We start from the raw sequence: 22,386 nt of genomic DNA on the forward strand, positions 1-22,386 counted from the left end.
GACTTATCTATCTCAGCCTCACATTTGTTAATTTGTCTACATGTATACTTGTACAACATCTGCTTTACAAAGAAAGCATGAATGCTTTATATGCCTCAGTTCACTGTGTCTCCCTCTGTAACTTTCTATATGTTTACCACTGCATCCTCTGGCAGGTGACATGTAAGGAGGTTTATATCTTCTTCAATCTGACACACTTTGTGCTTCTTGACTATGATTGAAACACATAGTAGAGTGGATTATTGTGAACAAATTTGGAAATATTGAACTGGTTTCAGCCAATAGTCAATTTTGATATTTTCAAGTTGTAAAATTTTCCTATTTATACAATACAGCGCACAAAGTAGCCATGCAAGCATGTGTGCGAAGAGCAAGATAATTTTGTTCTGGCCTGGAACTCATCACTGTGACCTTCTAACATCCTTCAGCTTTCGGGTCATCACTGTTCTCAACCCCCCACCCCCAAAAAGAAGAAAAAAGAATCAGAATTCTCTAGTCTTTAGAATCACAATCATAATTTGACAATCATTTACTAAGATGCTACTGTTATTCTACAAAATGGGAATATTTACTAAATAATTTCATCCAGATTATATGCATTTGGCCTAACATGACCTTTGGCCTCTTTGGTGCTGTATGATTTAAAGAACTTTTAAATTTGAAACTCATATACACAGAACCCACTATTTGTATATTGTACTAACATAAAACACAGCAAATATTATAGCTTGAGAGTGTGAATGAAAAAGATAAGAGCCAGATAATAACTGAATTATATTTCACAAGTGCACAGAGATACTCACATGCACATGTATACAGCCATACAGGTGCAAGGATTAGGTATGTCATCTCAAGTAGTGCCATTTATTTATTAACTTTTAATAAGCCTTATAATATTATACTGCCTTTCAAATTTCCTAGAGAACTGATGTTCCTCAAAGGAGCTTCTATAGTCCTTCGGAGGGTTGAGATTGTCAAAGCCTATGCTTTCCTCAAAACTTTATTTTTCCTTAAACATCTCTCTTTTTGGTACCGGGGATCGAACTTGGGACTTTGTGCTTGTGAGGCTGGCGGCGATACCACTGAGCTAAACCCCCTGCCCCAAACATCTCTTTTTTAAAAGTCATTTTTGGGCTGGGAATTTAGCTCAGTGGTGTCGCCACCTGCCCCGCAAGCCAAGGACCCGAGTTTGATCCCTGGTACGAAAAAAAAAAAAAATTGTTTTTATCCATTTCGCTTCTAATTAATACTTTGTTTGGAAAAGAGTACTTGGATAAATACAGTCTGAAAACCACTGTACTATGTAATGTAAAAAGTTTTGCTTAGGGCTGGGGATTTAGCTCAGTGGTTCTGCCACCTGCCTCGCAAGCACAAGGACCCTAGTTCAATCCCCGGTACCAAAAAAAAAAAAAAAAGTTTTGCTTAAATGCTGTGCTTTTAAAGAGCATTTTCTTACTATATCTACCACTCAGAATACGTCATCAAAGCCTAGACAAATAATTTTGTATTTATACTCTTTTCTAATACTATAAATGACATGCTTTATTTAATTTTACAGAATCAAATCATCAAATATTTTAGTAACTATACAAATATTAATATTTGATACACTGGCTCTCCTAAATTATGGCATAATCATAACTGGATTGATAGGGTGGTAAATGGAAAAATCCTGTTTAGACATTTGTAAGAGAAGGGAAGTATTTAGTGAAACAAGTTTGATAGTCTTGTCATCATAAAAGTGATAGCTATTTGGCATAATTAAATCTTTGCCAAAAAGAATTCTTAGGAAAGGAACAATCAGAATCATGAATTAATTATGTTTAAGTCCAGTTCATCTAACTCTTACTCTATGAATGAACCCTTCATCTGTTGGTTACAGCAAATGATTTTTTCCGTCATTATTTAAGAGTTGCTTTGTGATTTTTAAGGGATATATGTCAATGTTAATTTGAAAGGACACAAAGAAAGGCTACGTCACTTTGACTATTACTGATTTTCTGAATCTATTCCAATAGCAAAAGCGTAAAAATGAATCATAATCTTGGGGTTGTTTTTTCCCATGACTTTGAATCTATTTACCACCCAGATGGGTTCACTATGTCGCTGAGAGATTTAATGAAATAAAGGGCAAATTATTCCAGTCAAAAGATTTTCCCATCACAATTCTCTGAATTCTCTAAATTTTCCCCGTAATAATGGATGGATTTAATTTCTCAGCAAAGTGATTTGGGGACCACTGAGATAAAGCACTGCAAGACTAGCCCACTCTGTGGAGTAAAGAGGAATGGAATCCTCCCTGGATGCATAACTCCCACTGGAAAACAACAGGAGGGGAGAAGCAGCTGATGTTGCCAGGAAGCTCCCTGGGAAGTGTCTAGGACAATCATGAGGGATGGAGATATTTCTTAGCTTCTTCCTAACCTCATGGAACTGGCAGTATGTTATTCACTTCAGTTTGGGGTTGTATATATCTTGGATCTCTATTCTAGTAGGTTCAGATCTTTACAACACAGAATAAGAGATTTATTTTTGAAAAGTGCTTTGCTTTCTTGTTTTCTTCCTGGAAAGAAGCCTTTGTTTAATTTTTTTTTAATCCCCCCAAGTTCCAGTCTATTCAAAAGGAAGATATGGATGATGTCACTAAGCTCATTTCATTTCAGAGGTTTACACTTCCTCCCACTTTTATTGTTGTTATTGTGGGTTTGTCTGTTTGTCCTTTGACCTTTAGAGATTGATTCCACAGGACAGAACTTTCAGAACAGGAGTTAGTGAATGTGGTTGTGGAGCATCTCAGGGATTTGGGAGGAAACCACTGTAAGAAATCTTCCCTCTAAGTTCCTTTCCCCGTCCCTCCCATACAATGTCTCTGGGTCAGTTCTTCCTGGGGAAACCGATCCACCAAATGTCATCTCTGTAGCCACAATTCAGACATGTTAGTTGCCACTGCAGCAGGCAATACGCAGGTAAACAGGGTTCAGGTGAAAAAAAATTCCTGACTCTCCCTGATATTATAATTTTTAAATGACTCTTAAAAAGAAACAACTATTTTGCTGCTAATGTAAAAATTTTAGCGAGCCCAGAGAAAATACGATTCCACATAAAAATAAAGGAAACTGAACATTAAGAATTAACTATTTTCTTTAGGATGAACTTATTTTGTTCAGAACATTTGACTAAATTATATGGCTTTCATCCTAAAGACATTACTCAAGTTGGCAGAGCCTTGGAGGACTGTTTCTTTTTGAACATTAGCTAGCTGCACATCTGAAGATGATGTAGGGTGCACATAAGGTGGTGGGCTAAGTGACCAGGCCTTCCAGGCCCGGGGCCCAGAATTCACACTGGCCCAGGTCCTCATTCAAGTGCTAGGCAGGAATACTCGGTGGGGATGCTTTGTGTACTGGGACTTACATAACAAAGGCAGATCTACACCAACTAGCTCTAGTGGCTAGCTTGCAGGCTCTCTCCTGAGAGCCTCTGGCAAAGGCCGCAGAGGAGGAGAAAGGTCCACAAACAACCCCCGGATCTCTCCAACCACGTCTCTTACACCTGGTTTCTCAAGAGCAGATTGCCTAGCCAACCTCAATAATCCCAGAGGAACGCCACGCCAGGAGGCTGGACTCCAACTACCTTTGTCCTAATTTACAGAGGGCTTTAAAAGTCGAAAATAAAACTTTGAACTTAGCTCATCTGAAGCTTTACGATTCAGGTGTGCTACTTGCCTTCAGAGGCACCAAAGATCACTGAAGTTAAAGTGACACACACACACACACACACACACACACACACACGAAAGAAAAGAAAAGTTGTGTGAGCTACAGCACAGAAAAGCGTGTCCAGACTCGACGCAGCTGGTTCTCGTAGTATATTAACTCGGCGGCGGGACAAGTGCGGAAGTCCCTGGCTCTGCCCTTCTTTCCTAACAGATAGGATTTCCCCTGCTTGCAGGCCTTTAATTCTCCTCCCCTCTGGACTTCCAGAATCTAGAAACAAGTAACCTTGTCAAAGAAAGGTAGAAAGACCAGGAAGAGGAGGAAATGAAAATGGTTTGTGAATAATGGTGCACGATAAAGATAATGGGTCAGGCGTGAAATCAGCTCCAATTCACATGTATGGACCCTTGAAATTTAAATAGCTAGCTTGGCAATGCGAGGGTCTGTGTGACTTCGCAGGAAGAGCACAACCTACATAAGCCTTTATCTGGAGGTGTGAACAGCAACCCCATTCAGTTCTGCGAGGATTCCGGGAGTTAATTTGGGGGATCAGCACGGGACTCTGTCATAGTGGGATGGAATTTAATTCTGAAGCTGAGATTCCACTGTTCTTGACTGGAAAGCAATTTAGTGATTTTCAATGTTAGATGTAGCCTTTTCAATAACTGGAAAAGTCAGGCCCAAAAGCATAGAGAGATTTTCGGCCTAGCCCAAGGGGAGGGGCAGAGCCAGAGAGCCCTCCAGGATGGAAGCTTCCAGGCGGTTTTAGAGGCAGCGCTCTCTTCTCCCAAGGGAGGGCCGAGAGCAAGGCTACCTTTGGATGATTTCTTCCCGCAAGATTCAGCTACTAAGCATTTCCCAAGGAAAAGTGCTATTTGAACCTATGGACTGCGTGTGCGTGCGTGCGTGTGTGTGTGTGTGTTGGGGCTGGGGGGAGGGTCTGGAAATCATCTATGTTGCTTGGAGGTTCTCATCACACAAGCAGAGATACTCGGTGCACACGCACGTGAACCTAGGCAGAGATATTCGGTGCCTACGCACGGTGGTCCCCGTCTGTGCCTGGCAGATACTGGGTTTTCACAGGGCCGCCGCTTCCTGCCCAGCCCTCCTTGGCCGGATCGCGGGCAGCTGACACATGAACTAGTTTCACTAGTCCCCAGCGCCTCCTCCGGCAGAGCCGGGCCGGCCGGGCGAGGTGAGGTTGAGCAACAGCCCTTCCTGGCCAGGCCCTGGCCAGGCCCCGCCCCGCCCCGCCCCGCCCCGCCCCGCCCCGCCCCTGCGGAGGACGCGTCCGGAACGCTGGCGCTGGTGTGTGTCTCCCCCGGGGTGTGCGGCTGTAAACAAAATTGTTGTCAATCGAGTTGCGTCTTGGAGGCACTAAGCGGGTTTGTGAGTTACAGGAGCCCAGGGTGGATTCTTCTGTGGAAGGCAAGTCCGCTTGCAGGGAGCACACAATGATCCACTCTGGTCTTCATTATTTCAGGCTTTGTGACCTCATAGGGCTCCAGCCCTACTTCGGTCCCCTTTGAAGAGCCTTTCCTCCTGTAATCCTAGTTCCCACGCGCCAGAACTGCTGAGATCTGTGGTCAGGAGGCAGAATTTGCCAGATTTAAACTAGATCTTTTAATCCAAAGATTATGGTGGGTGGGCAACAGAAAGCACAAAAAAACACTCAAAAACCGAAAAAAGTCCCCCGAACTCTGGCCATCAAGACAGAGTGGGGCTCTGGCAACACCTGGCTGTGCTGGTCTTTGGGTCGGGGTCCTCACCTCGGGGTTGTAGTCCTTTGGGCACTGGTCGCTCCTTCTGCAACCCGGAAGAGACAAATCTATTTCACCAAGATGAAGTGATTTATGTACACAATGTAAACGGTGTCTCCGAGGTCTGAGGGATGCAAAATGCAGCATGACTTGAAGGTAAAGTATACTTAAGGGAAAGCGTGGAATGTATCGAATGTTTTCTTTTCCTTCCTTTAATCCAGTTTAAATCCATTTCACTGACGAAACAGTCGAACCATGTACAAATGTGTAACTTTGCCTTCTGACGCAGTGAAGCCTGGCTGTGCTGCTCATTAGGCATGCAAGCGACTTTGGTCCCCCAGGGGCTGCCCTGAGCCATAGATTACCCTTTCAGTTCTGAATATGCTGGAAAAATAAAATGACTACCACTTTTACAGATTTAATGTCTTTCTGTATCCTTCCTTTTTAAAATAATGTATTTTTTTTAGGGGAAAGCATGCCTTAATTTTCCCTCCAGTGGATAGGTTGGATTTTAAACAAATTTGGTTAAGAATTATAATCAAATATTCTCAAAAATCGTTTCTGTTTTGCAAAAAATTAAATTTTCTGGTTTGGAAATCCTGCTTTGGCTAAAAATAAAAATGTGAAAATATTTTTCCAAAAGTCCATGATTCAACTAAGTGCATAGCGACACACTTAATTTTGAAATTTTATTTCATTATACAAGTACTACTCTTTATTATGAACTATTTCAAGCATACAAAAAAAAAACCTCCAGAGAATTATATAATAAATATCTGTACTCTTGAACCCAGCTGGACGTGAAGTATTACAGATGTAACTGGAACCCCGGCTGCATAGGTCCTTTTCCCTCTCCCAGGTCCCTTCCTCACATGCCAGAAATAACGGCTGATTTCGCTGCGTTTGGCATATATCGTTCCCATGAACTAAGCATTTTTTACTGCATATGTATGTATACACAAACAATACGCTGTATAGTGTTGTTTTGAATGTTTTTAATCTTCATGTAAATGATATATTGCAGCTACATTTCTGCAGTTGGCAGATATGCTATTCCACATGCTGTATGTGTGATATATCTACATTGATTACAGTAGCTCAGCTTCCTTTCTTGTAACTGGTGCATATGTCCCATGCCCATAAGTTTTGGTTGATGTGTAAACCTTCTTATGCCTTTCCCATTGTGCACACGTGAAGATTTTCACTGAGGAATAGAAATGTTACCACATTTTAAGTGTAAAATCTGAAACTGTGGAAATAGGAGGCAATACAGATTACAGATGAGAAAGAAAAAAGGAGGGGAGTCATTCCCCATTTCTCCATCAAGAGGAATCCACTTTTAATTTTTTAAAAATTTTGGTATATAAATTTGCAATATTCTCTGATATTTATGTATATGAATACAGTTACCTATCATATATATTACCACTGATGTATGTTTACATCCATATTACATATGCATGCATATACGTGTGCATAAAATATGCATGTATATATACTTACAATTACAGTTTAGGGCCTATTTTCCTTCTTTACATATAGCTGGGGATTGAACCAGGACCTTCCTCATGTTAGGCCAGTGCTCTACCAGTATTATACATACATCCCGGGAACCTCTGTTTTAAAATTTAACATTATATAGCTTTATTTTTTTTTGGTACTGGGGATCGAACTTGGGACCTTGTGCTTGTGAGGCAGGCGGCAGAACCACTGAGCTAAATCCCTGGCCCTAATTTAACATTATATAAAGAGCATTGCACCACATCACTAAACATTTATTTAAAAACACTATTTGAATGGCTGCAAATTGTTTCACTGTAGGAATATTTATTTGGCTTATCACTCCTTTTTCTTTGCTTTACTCACCTGTTGAACATCTGAGCAATAATCTCTCTTAGCAGATATACTGTGGAGAAGTACAGTGGATTTTTTTCCTTTTTTTTTTTCCGGTACAGGAATTGAACCTTATGGTTGCCAAGCAGGCTCAATGCCACTGAGCTAAATCCCCAACTCCTACAGTAGTGGTTTTTTTCCCCCAGTATCGGGGATTGAACTCAGGACCTTGCACTTGCCAGGCAGGTGCAGCGCCGCTGAGCTACAACCCTGGCTAAAACCAAACATTTTTTGATTCATCTCTTTCATGGTTGTTTTAGTGGCTTAATTAGTCCTTTTGTCTCTGGGACAGTGAAAATATCTTTCAGGATAAAATAGCCTTTAACTTAATTTAAAAATATTCTTCCTGCTAATGCGTCTTATAGATGTATAGCATTCTGCTGTAGAAACGTAGCAATTCAGTTGTCTCTTCTCCTGTAGATGGGCCTTTTGTTTTGGTCTCAGGCATCTTGCTGTTGCAAACAGTGCTTCTATAGCTCTCTGCCCTCTGCTGCTAAGTAAGTGAGCTTCCTGCAGCTCTGCTCTTCTTGTGCCAACCACCAACAGCCAGTTATGTGACTGAACAAGTTAGTCTCAGCTTATATAATTTGCAAAGTAGAGCTAACAGAAATAAGAACTAGCATTTACTGAAGTCTTATAACAAAGCAGCAACAGCTAGAAGTAATTTAGCTGAATTATTTTATTTAATGCTTACATCTCTCAGGTGCCTATCACGGATATTCCCATTATTCAGATGATTAAATGGAGGTAGAGAGCACTTAAATAAATTCCCCAGTTTACAATCAATAATTGGCAGAACTGTGATTCAAACTAGTATGCTCTGCCCCAAAGAAAGCCTCCTCCTCTCTCTTAAAGACATCACATTTACTTTTTCCATCTTTCTCTCTGTCTCTCTCCTTGTATTTTTTGCTAATTTATTTTAAAGTTGTAGATATCTTGATATTTCACTCCAAAATTATCAAACTTAAGAAAATTAACACTAATTTAATATCACCTAATATACAGTTCATTGTGTGCATATCTGCATGTCTCCTAGAAATGGCATACCTGGGATCTACATGTACACATTAACTGCTGGGTAATACAAGTTGCTTTTCAGCATGCTTTACCCTGTTAGACACCTTTTCATAACAACTTGTAAAAGAGTTTCTGTAGTTTTACATCCTCATCAATACTTGGTATTGTCAGACTACAAATTTTTGCTAATCTAATGAGGTGTAACATGGTGTCTCATTGTGGTTTTAATTTGCATTTACCTGATTATTTATGAGGTTGAATTTATGAGATGATTCTTTTTCCCTCTTATGGGAAATGCCTGTTCATTTTTGTTACCCATTTTAAAAAATGGTTTGTTTGTCTTAAAGTCCCTTCTTTTCAAGCTGGAAACTGGCATGATGAATTCTTACTGTAACCTCTGGTTACTCAATGGCCCCACGTCACAAATGGTCCATGGAGAGTGAAGCTGAAAATAGAGGAATGCTTTCCTAAAAGAGATTACTTGGAAATTTGGATTTCTGAGGTAGAAATGAAGCATACAGCTTTATGTTGAATAGCAACATATACACACAGTTATAAAATCTCACAAGATAAGTAACAGAAATAGCAGCAGTGCTATATTTAAGTAAGAGGGATGAGTTGAATTCCATGTCCTATTTCCCACTTGTCCTATTTCCAGGCTTTGCAATCTAAGTTATGAGAACTGTTGTAGGAGCAAACACCAAGTGCTTCCTCTGCCTTCGTACCTGTCCTTTAGACAGTGAGTAGACTTCGGTCATTAGTGCTGCAAGTCACTCCATTTTCACCAGTACTGAGCCCAGAAAATCAATAGTAGGATCGTTTAATAATGCTCCAAAGACTTGAAAAGAGCCTGTTAAGAGGGGTTTAAACCAAAATAAAAGAACTTCAGAGTAAGGTGTTCCTGTATGTGTTGTTATTTTCCTTTGACTTAAAGAGAGCTATTTGTAGCTATGTACTCCTGTTGCTAGAATGGAATTCAGCCTAGGCTGTTAATCCAGATTTTTCCGATAGGACACAAGATAAACTGTATTGGCTTATTCATGTGGCTGTATAAGAAAACTTAAAAAGAAAGCTAAGTATGATTAGTCATTTGTTTCAGTGTATAAATGTTAAGATTTGTTCCTGAAAATACAAATCACTTTAGGGTAATTTATAGCATTTACTGGTTCTTATCTAAGTGACTATGGAAAATAGAACAATTGTTATACATGGGGTAAGATGTACTATTTATGACACTGTATCTTATTAGCTTTAAGTTTCAGATAATACAGTATTTCTAAGATTTCAAATACAAGATTTGGAAGTAGATGTTATTGTGCTTCACTGCTATTGAGTTCATCCAGATGATAAATTTTCTTGATTGAGATGAATGTATAGTCTCATCAAAATTAATAGAATTGCACACAGTTATGTGCATTTTATAATATGTAAATTATACCACAATTTAAAAAACGTATTTGGGGAAAATGAAATTTTAGAATTACTCTCTGGCTGAAGTGGCAGAGATCGTATATCTAGCAGAGACCCTCCTGGAGCCTCTGAAGGATTGTATAGGACTGATTCAAGATGTGTCACTTTGAGGAAAGACAAAATAACAGGGGCTGCATTTTTGTTGCCCTAAAACCTGACATAAAAGCCAGGAGGGCCTGGGTGTGGTGCATGCCTGTAATCCCAGCACCCAGGAGGCTAAGGCAGGAGGATCACTGTGAGTTCAAGGCAAGGCCAGCCTGGGCTACTTAGTGAGTTCGAGGCCAGCCTAAACTGCATATTAAGATCCTGTCTCAAAAAAAAAAAGGCCAGGAGCAAAAATTTCCCCTACCCTGTCTCTATGGCCAGCTTAAATTGAAAGAAACATACTTGTATTCAACTATCTCTTCGCTTTGGCCAAGGTAAGGAAAACCAACTAATCTGAAAAATTGTGGGGAGAGGAAATGTAGAAAGCTATTGTGTTTAGAATTTATTCCATTTCTCTTTGGGATCCAACTTTGATCTTAGTGAGAAACAACAGAGAACCAGTAGGTAAAAGTAGGTGAATGGGTTACACAATTCTGTTTGATCTTTTACTTTCCTTCCTTGCTCTTCCTCCTCTTCAGAATGATGGCAAACAGCAAGGGGTGGAGTAATCTCCTTGACCTGAGACTTTTAGAATTGGAAGTGTCTGGAAGGGGCTTTCATTCATTCAACACGTTTGCAGTTTTTCACCCAGATGTTTTCAGACCTATAATTTTGAGAACCAGTGATCTAGTGTACCATGTTTGTTTTTAGGAAAAAGTTTTTATTAAATTAGTTGAATTATTCTTATTTGTAATATAATGATCTTCTAAAACATATACACTTAACTCTATTGAGTGTTAAAAAATCCTTAGAGTCATATAATTCTTCCTTTGCTCCAATATCAATATTTTTTGTGAATTAAATCCATTTTCTCTCACAGAAACCTCTGCAGTTAGAATGCTAATGCCAATACCAGTAACTGAAGACAAAACTGTTTGCAAGTTACTCTTCATAGATCTTATTTCATACTTATTCATGTTTTATCTATTTCTCTGTACTTTTTAATTTGTTGGATTGTCTGTAGAATTATTGTTTTTGGATTATCCTCTTTTTTTGTTTTACATCATAGAAAAAACCATGAAGATGTTTTGAAGCCACTTTGATCCTATTTTCAATTTTAGTCTCTTCCCTTCCCTTGTAGATATAGCCAAATTTCTGAAATTGCTGATTCTCTTTCTCATATGTTTTTATATTTTCTTCATGTATTTTCCTCTAATGATAATTTGTTTCTGATTCATGATTTGAAATATACGTACATGTCACATAAGATGTGTATGCACCATTCAACATTATATTTTTTGCTAGTCTTAGAATTTATTTAGATTTTGTATTTCTGGTATTTTTTCTGTTCACCCTGTTTTGTGCTTTTTATTGAATTGTCAATATTCACCCCCCCTCCTTTTTCAGTGCTGGTGTTCAAATCCAGTGCTTATGCACTCTAGGCAAGTGATCTGCATACAGTTGCCTCAGTTCTTTTGTATTTTAATTTTCTTCTTGATTTGGAAAATATATATGATAATTCCATTTCTTTGGTGTTTACTTTTACATAGTCTTTTTAAAAATTGAAAACAATTCAACTTATTTATTTATGTAGGTGCTAGGAATTGAACTTAGGGGCTTCACTCTTGCTAAGCATTTACTCTAGCATTGAGCTACACCTCTGACTTCTAAATTTCTCCAGGAATGTAAAGTCAATGTCTATTTTCTCAGGACAATATAGGACCTTATAACTCTTTAACTCACATTTCTTTGTATGTTTTATCTTAGTGTTACATTACTTTCAAAGTCTTACCATTAGTTATCAGGTGTGTTTGTGTGTGTGTGTGTGTGTGTGTGTGTGTGTGTGTGTGTGTATGTGACTGGGGATTAAATCCAGAGTTTTTGCAGTGAGCTACGTTCCCAGCCCTTTTTATTTATTTTTTATTTTGAGACAGGGTCTTAGCTAAGTCACAAACTTGCTCAGGCTGGGCTTGAACTTGTGATCCTCCTGACTCAGCCTCCCAGAGAACTGGAATTACAGCCATCCACCGCCATGGCACTAGTTCAGTATTGATTATCAACAGTAAATTATTTAATTTTGTAATATATTTACACATTTCTGTATTCCCCCTTGGATTTTGCCCTATACTTCTTCCTTCTGGATTCAGTGGTTTTTCTTACCAAAGTAAGCCCTTTCGTAGGACTTTTGGAAAGGGTTACTGAATGGTGAATTAAAACCTCAATGAAAAGGTAATAAATAAGACAAAAGTGAGGAAAGAGTCCATGCACCAGGAGACAGATTTGAGGAAATGTCTTGAGATTGTGGGCTTGAAATGTCTTTATTCACTCAGTCTAGAATGGAAGTTTAGCTGGTTATGGAAAGAGAATGATCTAGGATGAGAATTATGTTTTTTTGAGATCATGAGAAAATGCCATTCCTTTCTATCAGACATCTGTTGTGACTAAGGACAAGTTTGATGATACTCTAATTGGATGTCATTTGCTTTTGTTTTCAAGAGATGTGCCTTTTATTTGCTTTTAAGATTTTTCTCTTTCCTGTTGACATTCTGCAGTTTCCCCATATGGTGTCAAATTGTGAAATTTTAATTTTTATACTATTGGGGTCTTTGTATGCTTCTATACCTGAAGGCTTGTTTATGTTTTTCTTTAGTTCTGGGAAAATTCTTAGCTGTTATTTTCTTAAATATTGTCTCTCTTCTCTGTTCTCTGTTCTGTCTGAAATATCTATTTGATTTATATTGAACCTTTTCAGTCTGTTTCTCAAGGCTTTTTGCCACATTTTTTTCTTTTTGAGACAAGGTCTTACTATGTAGTTCAGGCTGGTCTTGGACTCACTATGTAGCCCTGCCTGGCCTTGAACTTACAGTGATCTTCCTGCCTCAGCCTCCTAAGGCTGGGATTACAGGCATATGCCATCACATAAGGGTTTCTTTGCCACATTTTCATAGTTTGTTTCTGCTTTTTCATTTATAAGGGTTAATTTGGTTCTTTTCTAAAGTTGTTTGTCTTGTTTTTATGTTGTCTTCTCTTATTCTTATAGTTTGGTTATAGCCTTTGTGTATATCTCTAATCATGTTACATCCATAGATTCTTCTTTTTTTTTTGTACTGGGGATCAAACTTGGGACCTTGTGCTTGCAAGGCAGGCTCCAGAACCACTGAGCTAAATCCCCAGCCCCATAGATTCTTTCAGAGTGTTCTTTTACATTTAGTTCTCTGAGTACTGATTCTTCCATTTGCTGTATGTGTTGATTCTGCCTCATGGTTATTTATTTCTCCCTGGACCTTGTAATTTCTGATTGTGAACTTTTATTTTTCTTCCCAGGAGATATAAAAGAATTCTGGAGTGAATGGACAATTTTACTGCTAGGATGGTAGAGGTTTTAAATGTTCTGACTTAGTTTTTAATTTAATGTTAATTCTCAACTTAGAATTCCTAAATCAAGTAGGTAGTATAAATTCAGCATCTATCTGTCTGTCTGTCTATCTATCTATCTATCTATCTATCTATCTATCTATCTATCTATCTTAGGCCTGAACTCTCTATTTCTTAAACATGTTTCACTTCCACCCAAGTTCCCAGATATGCAATACATCATTTAGGGATGCAACCAAACTTTGTTACAGTGACCTAGCTCAGTGGGGTTTTGGTTTTTTAATATATCAGGAAAGTTGATATTAGGCACAGCAGAACAGAAAGCCTGTTGTCCACATCGTTTTAGTCAAGTTCCTTGAGTCTTCTTTCTCCTCCAACCTCCTAGTGTGGTTTGTATCTCTCTGGTTGTTCTGTGGTGGAGAATTGGCTGATCGGCTTCAAGCCTCACAGACATGGTCTGGATAGGAAAGGAGAGAAGGAAACAACAAGGATGGCTCCCCTATCATGTGTCACACAGTCATACCTAATGTCAAGAGGGTGGACTGCACAGTGAAGCTTAATCTCCTGTCTTTTTTTTTTTTTTTTGTACTGGGGATTGAACTTGGGACCTTGCCCTTCAGAGGCAGGCAGCAGAACCACTGAGTTAAATCTCTGGCCCACATCCCCTGTCTTTTGATATTTCTCTTCATGTGTGGCACTTGGAGATTTTCTTCCCTTCCTCTCCACATTGGCTGCTGAGACAAATTTTTGGTGGTTGTATAATCCACAATGTCTCTGCATTTGCCTAGTCTGTCATGTTGCCTAAAGGGTCATTTATTTGTCCACAAGCTATAACCTTCATTCAGTCATTCACTAAAAAGATATTGGGTGTCTATTTTACACCATGCTCTGAGATGGGGTCTGGGGATATGGTGGTGAACAGAGCATGCTTTAGGGGGCCTGCCAAAATGGTAACTACTTCCCCCTCTGAGTCTGTTTGGAAGTCCACAGTTAGCATATTCTGTTCTTTTTTTCCAGCCTCAAGGATACTCCACAGAGAAACATTGATGTTGGTTTAGAAAGCAATTCTGAAACCCTTTGCTGGGGATACGAGGCTCAAGATATGTAGTAAATATGTGTGGAGCAGACTGGCTCAGTGATTCTTAATCCTTTATTTAGTTACCTTGATTGCTTGTACTCCCATCCTCTTTAGCTCCATATTCCTTAAGGATCCCTGGGAAGCATGGTTCGAATTGCCAGAGCAACCCTCACCATGCTTGTTTCAGTTGCAGTTTCCTCTGGTTTGTCCATCAACAGTATTCCATCTGCTTTCTCACCTTTCATAAATTTTTCAAATTTTCTAATTGGCTATTGGCACCCTTTCTTGTTTATGGACTATTATGGATTATTAGTTTTTATGTATCATCATCTCAGTGGGATTTTGGGAAATAGTCTAAGTATAGTAAATGTTTATGTGTAATTTTCATCCTTGAAACAGAAGCTCCAGATACGTGGTCATGCATCCTGTTGGCTCAGCACTGTCTTCAGAACTAAGAAAGATACAAGAGAATACAGTATAAGATATAATCCTTAGTACCAGCAGTGTAATGCAGAGGACTTGCACTGGTTTACAAGAGTTGATTGTTAAAATTTCAGGAATTTTGAGTTGGTTGACTTAACTTTGATATCTTTAAATTGGCCATGGGAGGTATATTTATACCACTGAAGTCAGCAAACACTGAGAATCAGCTCCCTCTCCTCCTTGAAAGCTAGGTGTAAAACATTTATCAGCACTCTACTAGCCTTTACTCCTGACTCGTGGTATAGCAGTAAAGATAAGACATTTACTGAAAAAAAAGTAAAATAAGTAAGACGCTATCAAGTACAAAACTGAATAGAGCAGACACTCAATCTGCTGAGAAATGTAGACAGCAGAAATCCATGTGAACTGTAATAGATGAGGAAGTTTGGGAAGATGGCAACCTGCCTTTGGCAAGGTAAGGGGGAGGGGAGCTCTGAGAACAGAGTTTGAATTCTAGCTCTGACTTTCAGCTGTGTGACCTGGGAAAATGATTCACTCTTTCTCATAATCATAATGACAGTCAGCATTGATTGCATTCTTAGTATGGGCAGGCACTGTTCTAGAGGCTTTGCATAAATTAAAGTAATCTCATCAGCTACAAACTGTTGCTTACCTTAAAGGGTTATTCTGGGTAGGAAAAAGTTCATATGAAAAGCATGCTTTGCAAAATCTCCCCCCAAAATTAGTTGTTTACTGGCAAATTTCTTATAGAAAGTTTGCAATTTCTATAATCAGATTTCTCCTGCTGGGTCCTTGAAGAATGGGTGGGATTTGGTTAGGTGAAGTAATTACCAGCCAAAGGGAAGGAAAGCACCAAACCCTGGAGGGAAGGACTGATAGCAATAGAGGGAGCTGGTTCTGACACTGCCAGAGGAGAGCGAGGGTTTACTTTGGGAAACAGTTAAATAAAACAATGGGATGAGTCAAGTGGAGACAGATTATGTTAAGTCCTATGTTCTAAGTAGGAGACTTTATATTTCATGTGCTGTGCTGGGAAGTAGGGAGCCATTGTGAGTTCCTGAAAAGGCAGGGGCGTGATTAAAACAGGATTTTAGGAATAGGATTCTGGCTTATGCTTGTGCAGAATGAAGTAGAGGCTTGAGGCGATGACAGTGTTTGTGGTGGTGGGCTTGGGAGAGAGAGAAAAGGCTGAGGTTTCGAGACAGTTCAAAGGGCAGTTCAGCAAACAATGAGTTTTATAAAAAGACAATAAGATTCATATTTTTATAATTGAATAAACTAGAAATATGTACCCACAATCTTTATATGAGCAATCTGAACCAGAAATTAAGAAAAATAAGAAGGGTGAATCCTTTCCCTGTCCAAAAATAAAAGTACTCTAAATTGACAGCAAGATTGTGTATGTTATTTAATCAGTGAAAAGTTGTTTTACTTTTCTTTTTTTTACATTGTGTGAGCATTCTGGTACTTTCTTTTTATTAAATTACATTAATGTGAATAAACTTGTTGAGTTTGTTTAGTTTTTAACTGATTATCACAGCATCTGTATTTAATATTATTTGATGCTGTTAATGGTTATCATGGTTTAGGGGATATACTTTTTCTGGAGACCGTGCAAGAAGCAGGCAGGGCATGTTCCTGTGCGTTCACAGACTTATGTCAATGAACCCTGTCAACAGGACATGTACATGAAGAGACTGGTTCTTCTGGTGCCATGCATAAAGCACCCACGCCTTTCACTCATCCTTGTCCTGGGCCACAGCTATCAGGGACACTGAAAGGCTGTTTGGCACCACACCAGAGGGCTTCTGCTTCATCATTCTGTCAACAACCAGCTTGGGCAAAGGCCACCAGTGCTTTTCATGTTGCCAAGTCCAGTGTAGCTTTGGAGCTTTTCATCTTTCATGAGTTTTGAACAAACTTAATGCTCCTAATCTCCTCCCCTTCTTTTTGAAAACCACGTTTGTCTTCTGGGGCTTCTGGGACATCACAGTCTCCAGATTCTCTTCTCTCTTCTCTGGTAGCCCTTGTTAATATGCAAGAGTTTATCATCCAGTTGTTAAATCGTGAACCTTCTCCACATTACTCATGAAAAAGTGCCTTCTCTCTCTCCTCTCTGTTTTACTGTACTAGCTACCAAGGCAAACTTTGCTGCTACCTGTAATTACCATCTCTATGTTAGTAATTCGTACATTTTTATATTTAATGTGACCTATCCTTTGCATCCTGCACCTGTAGCCAGCAACCTTCACAACCTCATTTGGCTGTCTGAAAAGCACTTCACATTTAACATGTTCTAAACTAACTTTATGATCTTTACCTTCAACTATTGTCTTTCTTTAATTTTACTCATTTCATCATAATTTACAAATATCCACCTGAAACATAACTCAAATATAGGCATCACCCCGAATAACTCCATTTCTCTGTCCTCCCATTCCTCCCAAATAATCTAAATCAGTTATCAAGCCCCAACAGTTTACCTCCCAGATAGCTTCTGGATATAGCTACATCTATGCAACTCTTTGGTTTCCTTTCAGTCTACTTTCTGAATCGTAATTACTCATCTTTTCAGAATATAAATTTCATCATTGGTACACACTACCATGGTTTGGACAAGTGTCTCCCAAAGGTCCACTGAAGCATTGAGGGCTCATTTCCTGACCTATGGTGCTATTGAGAAGTGATGGAAACTTTAGGAGGTGGGGCCTGGTAGAAAAAAGGTCATTGTAGGTACACACTAGAAGGGGATATTGGGACCCTGGCCTCTCTTCTCTCTCTTCTTTGCTTCATGGCTGCCATGTGGTAAGCAGCTTTGCCTCACCATATGCTCCCAGCCATAATGGTCTGCCTTGCCACAGACACAAAATCATCAGGGCCAACTAATCATGGCCAGAAATCTGTAACTGGGAGCCAAAATAAACCTGTCTTCTTTTTAAATTGATTAACCCAGGTATTTCATTATAATAATGGAAAGCTAACTAATACATGAACTGAATGTTTATGTTTCTCCACAATGTGTATATTAATTTCACATCTAATTTCAATGTGATAATATTTGGAAGTGGGAGATGATTAGGTCATGAGGGTGAAGCTCTGTGTATGGGATTAGTGCCTTTATAAAAGGAGACTTCTTCCCTCTTTTCTCTCCAGCAGAAAAGATGGCCATCTGCAAACCAGGAACTGGGCTCTCAGCAGACACTAGATCTGCTGTCACCCCAATCTTGGTCTTTCCAGCCTCTAGAGAACTGTGATAAATTAAGCCATCTAGTCTATGCTATTTTTGTTACAGCAGCCATAATGGACTAAGAGAGTCATGTTCCCTCAGGCCTCATAAAACCGTTTGTATGTCACAACAAGTTAAGTAATACTTTAGTAACAAATGACCCAGGGCATTTAATTAGCTTTCATCAACCACATTTCATTATTTGTTCACAGTGTCTATGGTTCTGCTCCACAGAAACTTCACTTTGGAATTCAAGGTGATGGAGCAGTCCCCTGTGGGATGTGGCTGGTTAGGGTGGAGAGAAAAGAAAAAAGGTAACCCACATGCTAGCTCATTGAGCTTCTGCCTGGAAGGGATGCATATATTCCATTGGCCAAAGCAAGTACGAAGTCTCTTCTGAGTTCAGCAGGGAGTGGATGCGCAGTAATCCCAGAGGAAGGGACACTGAAGGAAAGGAAATCATAATATTTGGTGACCAGCAACACAATCTACCACCCCTTTCAGTGGCATTCTGTGGTTTTGAGGATAAAAACCCAAATCTTTAACAGGCCTATAAGGTTTCTGATCATGTTCTCTCTGCTGAACTCTTGAGCTTGACCTCTTTTTTTTTCTTTTTTTTTGGTACCGGGGATCGAACTCGGGTCCTTGTGCTTGCGCAGCAGGTGGTGAAACCACTGAGCTAAATCCCTGGCCTGAGCTTGACCTCTCTTATTGCAATCCTTCTTTCTCTATAGCCTGAGCAAATTATTCTTTGAGCACCTTATGTGGCCTCTCTTTTCAGGTCCTTGGATATGTGGCTCCCTCCTGTTCTCCCTTTCCCAATTACTTCTGCTCTTATACTGTCCTTTCTCCCATTGAAAAACCAAGACATCATCCTGATGTCCTGGAGGAGGAAACATTTGCAACTTCTAAAAATGTGATAGAACCAGAAACATGCAATCGGTATGTGCAATTGGCTGTGGAGATTGTGAAACAGCAATCATGGTTCTATTTGTTCTGTGACGGGATGAAAACTGCAAATTTTTTATGAGACAAGAACTGTGGCCTAAGAGAGACCCAAGCACCATTTCCCACAGCGTGCTACCTGGTCACGTTTTGCAATCTCCTCCTTTTCTCTTCCCCAGTCCCATTTTGTAGCCAGTGTCTGGCCTTGGACACAGAGCACAGGTTTGGGAAGGTAATGCAGTTTGGTGATTTTTTGTACAAACACTGTAGGTATCTTGTTTTTCTTTGCTGTTAATGGTGAGGCAATGGAAACGTAGCAGAAAAAGGGAGGGCAGAAATTGCAAAGTAGGAGGAATTAAAAGCAAAATGTGTTTTCAACTTTTCCTTTCTCTAGACAATGAATAAAATGCTTCTGAACAAAGAAAAAGGTGCCCATAAAATACCTAAACTATAAGTAACACCTGTCTACTCAGAGGAAGGATCTCGTTAGAATGAGAAGAGTATATCCTTTTTAATTTTTCTTGAGTCTTAGGTCCAGATTTCATCATAATAGCTGAAAAAAAGCTGTACGTTTTATGAAACATGAGTGTTTATGAGGCATTACATAAATGTTTGACAGTAAGACAAGATTCATTATGTTAATGTTGCTTTTCTTTTGTTGATTCTTATTTAAATCTTTTCATTTTATTATTTTGACTTAAGAATAATCTTGCTTTGATGAGGAAAACTCACTATCTGATGCCTACATGATGGAATCATAAGGCCAGGAGGTTGACAGGAGGTGGACTCCTTCTGTCCCCGTTACACTGCATAATGTCCTGTGCTTAACTTTATCCATAAACGGGATTTTTCCTCTGACTAGCACGTTTCATCTCCTTTAGGCCTCCCTTTTAGAATTTCCTAGACTCCTAAAGTCCTCCTAAGTCTGCCGTGTTATCAGGACCTCTATATCAAATTAAAATAAAGATCTGCAAAAGATAACAGTAGCTTCTTTTCTCTTCTGTCACTGTGGTTCCTTTTAGCTGATTCAGCTGTCAACTTTGGCCCAGAGCAGCTAAGAACAGTCACAGCAAACATTAGCATTTAGAGAGGGACTCTGTCTCAGCCATTAACACATTCTTGCAAACAGGTTGCTGAAAAATATTTAAGAACCATCTTGTAGGTTTGGTTTGTGCTCACAGACCAACCTTTAGGAAACTAGTAAACACAGCTAGTATCTTAATAGATAAACACACATTAAATGGATGTATTGTTTTGGTTTTGACTTGTCACCAAAAAAATTGTCTTTACATTGGTGAGTCAGATTCACTATAGTAGAAGAAAAATGAATTCTCCTGGAAACTTCTTGAATTTGACCATGAAATAAAATGATATTAAGAGAGCTGGGGATTTAGCTCAGTGGCACCTTGCCTGCCTTGCAAGTGCAAGGTCATGAGTTCAATCCCCAGTACCCCCTCCAAAATTGATATTAAGAAAGTGTTATAGTAGTTATACTAGTTACAACAATGGACAAAATAAATATAACTGAAGACAATATTTTAATAGATTCATGTAGCAAAATTTGGCCTATACTAAAGAATATTTATTGTTCCTATTTAGAAACATCAAAGACCTCAATGTAGACAATACATTTTGATTCTACTTTTTACAACTCTTTGAAAAGCCTGGTCAATAGAATTATTGATTCAAAACATATACTGAGTGCCTGTATTGTGCCAGGAAATATTTATGCTGTTACACAATCTTATTTTCTCATTCATCTTTTTTTTTTTTTTTTTGGTACCGGGGAATGAACTCGGGTCCTTGCGCTTGCGAGGCAGGCGGCAGAACCACTGAGCTAAATCCCCGGCCCCTCTCATTCATCTTTTACTCATTCTCTTCTTCCTTCTCATATTCTTTTTTCTTCCTTCTCTAGTGCCTCTTACATTTTCCTACTCAGATTTGTCCTGAATTTTTTCTTTATTTTTTCCCTCATCATTTGGATGTGGACTTTTCCTGTGAAAGTCAATGTTTTTCCTTGCTTCATCCTTCTTAGAAGGGAAGAGCCTTCAACTGGAAAAGTGGAAAATATCCATCAACTTAAAACATAAAAATAACTATGGAAACACATTTATTCAGTTATCACAATATTATGAACTTGGGTATTGATTTGGAATTCTGCCCATTTTGAGAAACCATCTTTGTTGCATTCCTTACTTGGTGGACTAAGACAGTGCAACATGGCTAATAGTGAAATAATTTCAGCAACTATAAAATTCTGCAAGAATTCTCTGTGTTTACACTGGTACTGAGCTTAACGACATGCTGCTAGCAGAACACAGAACTACGCTTTTAAAAACAGTTCAATTTCAAGGGAACCTTTTAGTTCTAGGCCTATAATGTACTTTCAGTACCAATCCAAACTAGTGCATAAATTAAAGCTCACCTTAGACCGCTTAAATTTAAACGATTAGTCTGGGACTTGCTCATCCCATAGCACTGGGGGGCACGACCATATGATCAAGTGCAATCCACATCTCACAATTCTAGGAATCGATATACATGGATACACTGTTATATTATTATTAAATCCAATTGCTTTGCAATTAACCCAATATGACACCTATACAAATGACTCAAATAAAAAGCCTCATGTTTCACTGAGGACAATCAATACAGTGAAATCACAGTTACTGACGATGCCAGCATCTTGGCTTGTTACTATAGTACTACGTTTTTCTCAGGTCGGCACTGCTATTCCCTCTTATAAATTATGAATACCATAACCTTCAACTATTGGTAATGCCCACACCTCAAAAAGCATAATATTCAAACATACTTAACCGTTCATAACCCATCTTAGCTGGATCATGAAAAGTTGCACCCATTCTGCAATGTGCTAAATTATGTTTGTTATCTTTCTTCTTTGCTCCCAAAAGGAAATTGGGATGTCTTTTTTTCTGGTGAAAAACGTAATAGCTGGATTTGTTGCTAGATGAAATAAGTATCTAGGAAAAAATAATTCTTGCTCTTCCTCTTGCACAAAGCTCTTACAATTAGATGTCTGAAAGTAAAACCAAATCATGATAGTATCTTCAACTACTACTATTGTTACTATTCTGTAGTCTTATCTCCATTTTAAAAAATTAAGTGAAAGCATTTTACAATTATAACATGATAAAAAAACCCAACCTTTTGCAAAAACATTACAGCTGTCATTTTACATTATCCTCTTTCAGTAGATTTTGCCAGTGGGTTCTTCTGCCAGATGACTTGCTTAGAGAATCTACTTCCCCGAGGGCAGGAACTTTGAAGATCTCTGTAAGAATTGTGGGCAAACTATCAATAGATATTTATTGATAGTCTATTGGAATGTTACTTTGTAAAGATCTCCTAACT

At 38.8% G+C, this 22,386-nt stretch overlaps 1 long non-coding RNA gene across 1 annotated transcript in view; it reads left to right on the forward strand.

Moving 5' to 3' along the window:
- The first annotated feature begins 4,997 nt into the window (after nt 1-4,997).
- LOC101704607 (uncharacterized) overlaps nt 4,998-22,386 on the forward strand; it is a 349,127-nt gene continuing 331,738 nt past the window's right edge. The window contains exon 1 of the long non-coding RNA XR_015444011.1: nt 4,998-5,632. This is a non-coding gene — a long non-coding RNA (uncharacterized LOC101704607). The remainder of the gene's footprint in view (nt 5,633-22,386) is intronic.

This window comes from Heterocephalus glaber, unplaced genomic scaffold (assembly GCF_053883595.1).
Source record: "Heterocephalus glaber isolate CG9 unplaced genomic scaffold, H.glaber_assembly_v1.0 deba00001592, whole genome shotgun sequence".
In the NCBI taxonomy this organism is placed as follows: domain Eukaryota; kingdom Metazoa; phylum Chordata; class Mammalia; order Rodentia; family Bathyergidae; genus Heterocephalus; species Heterocephalus glaber.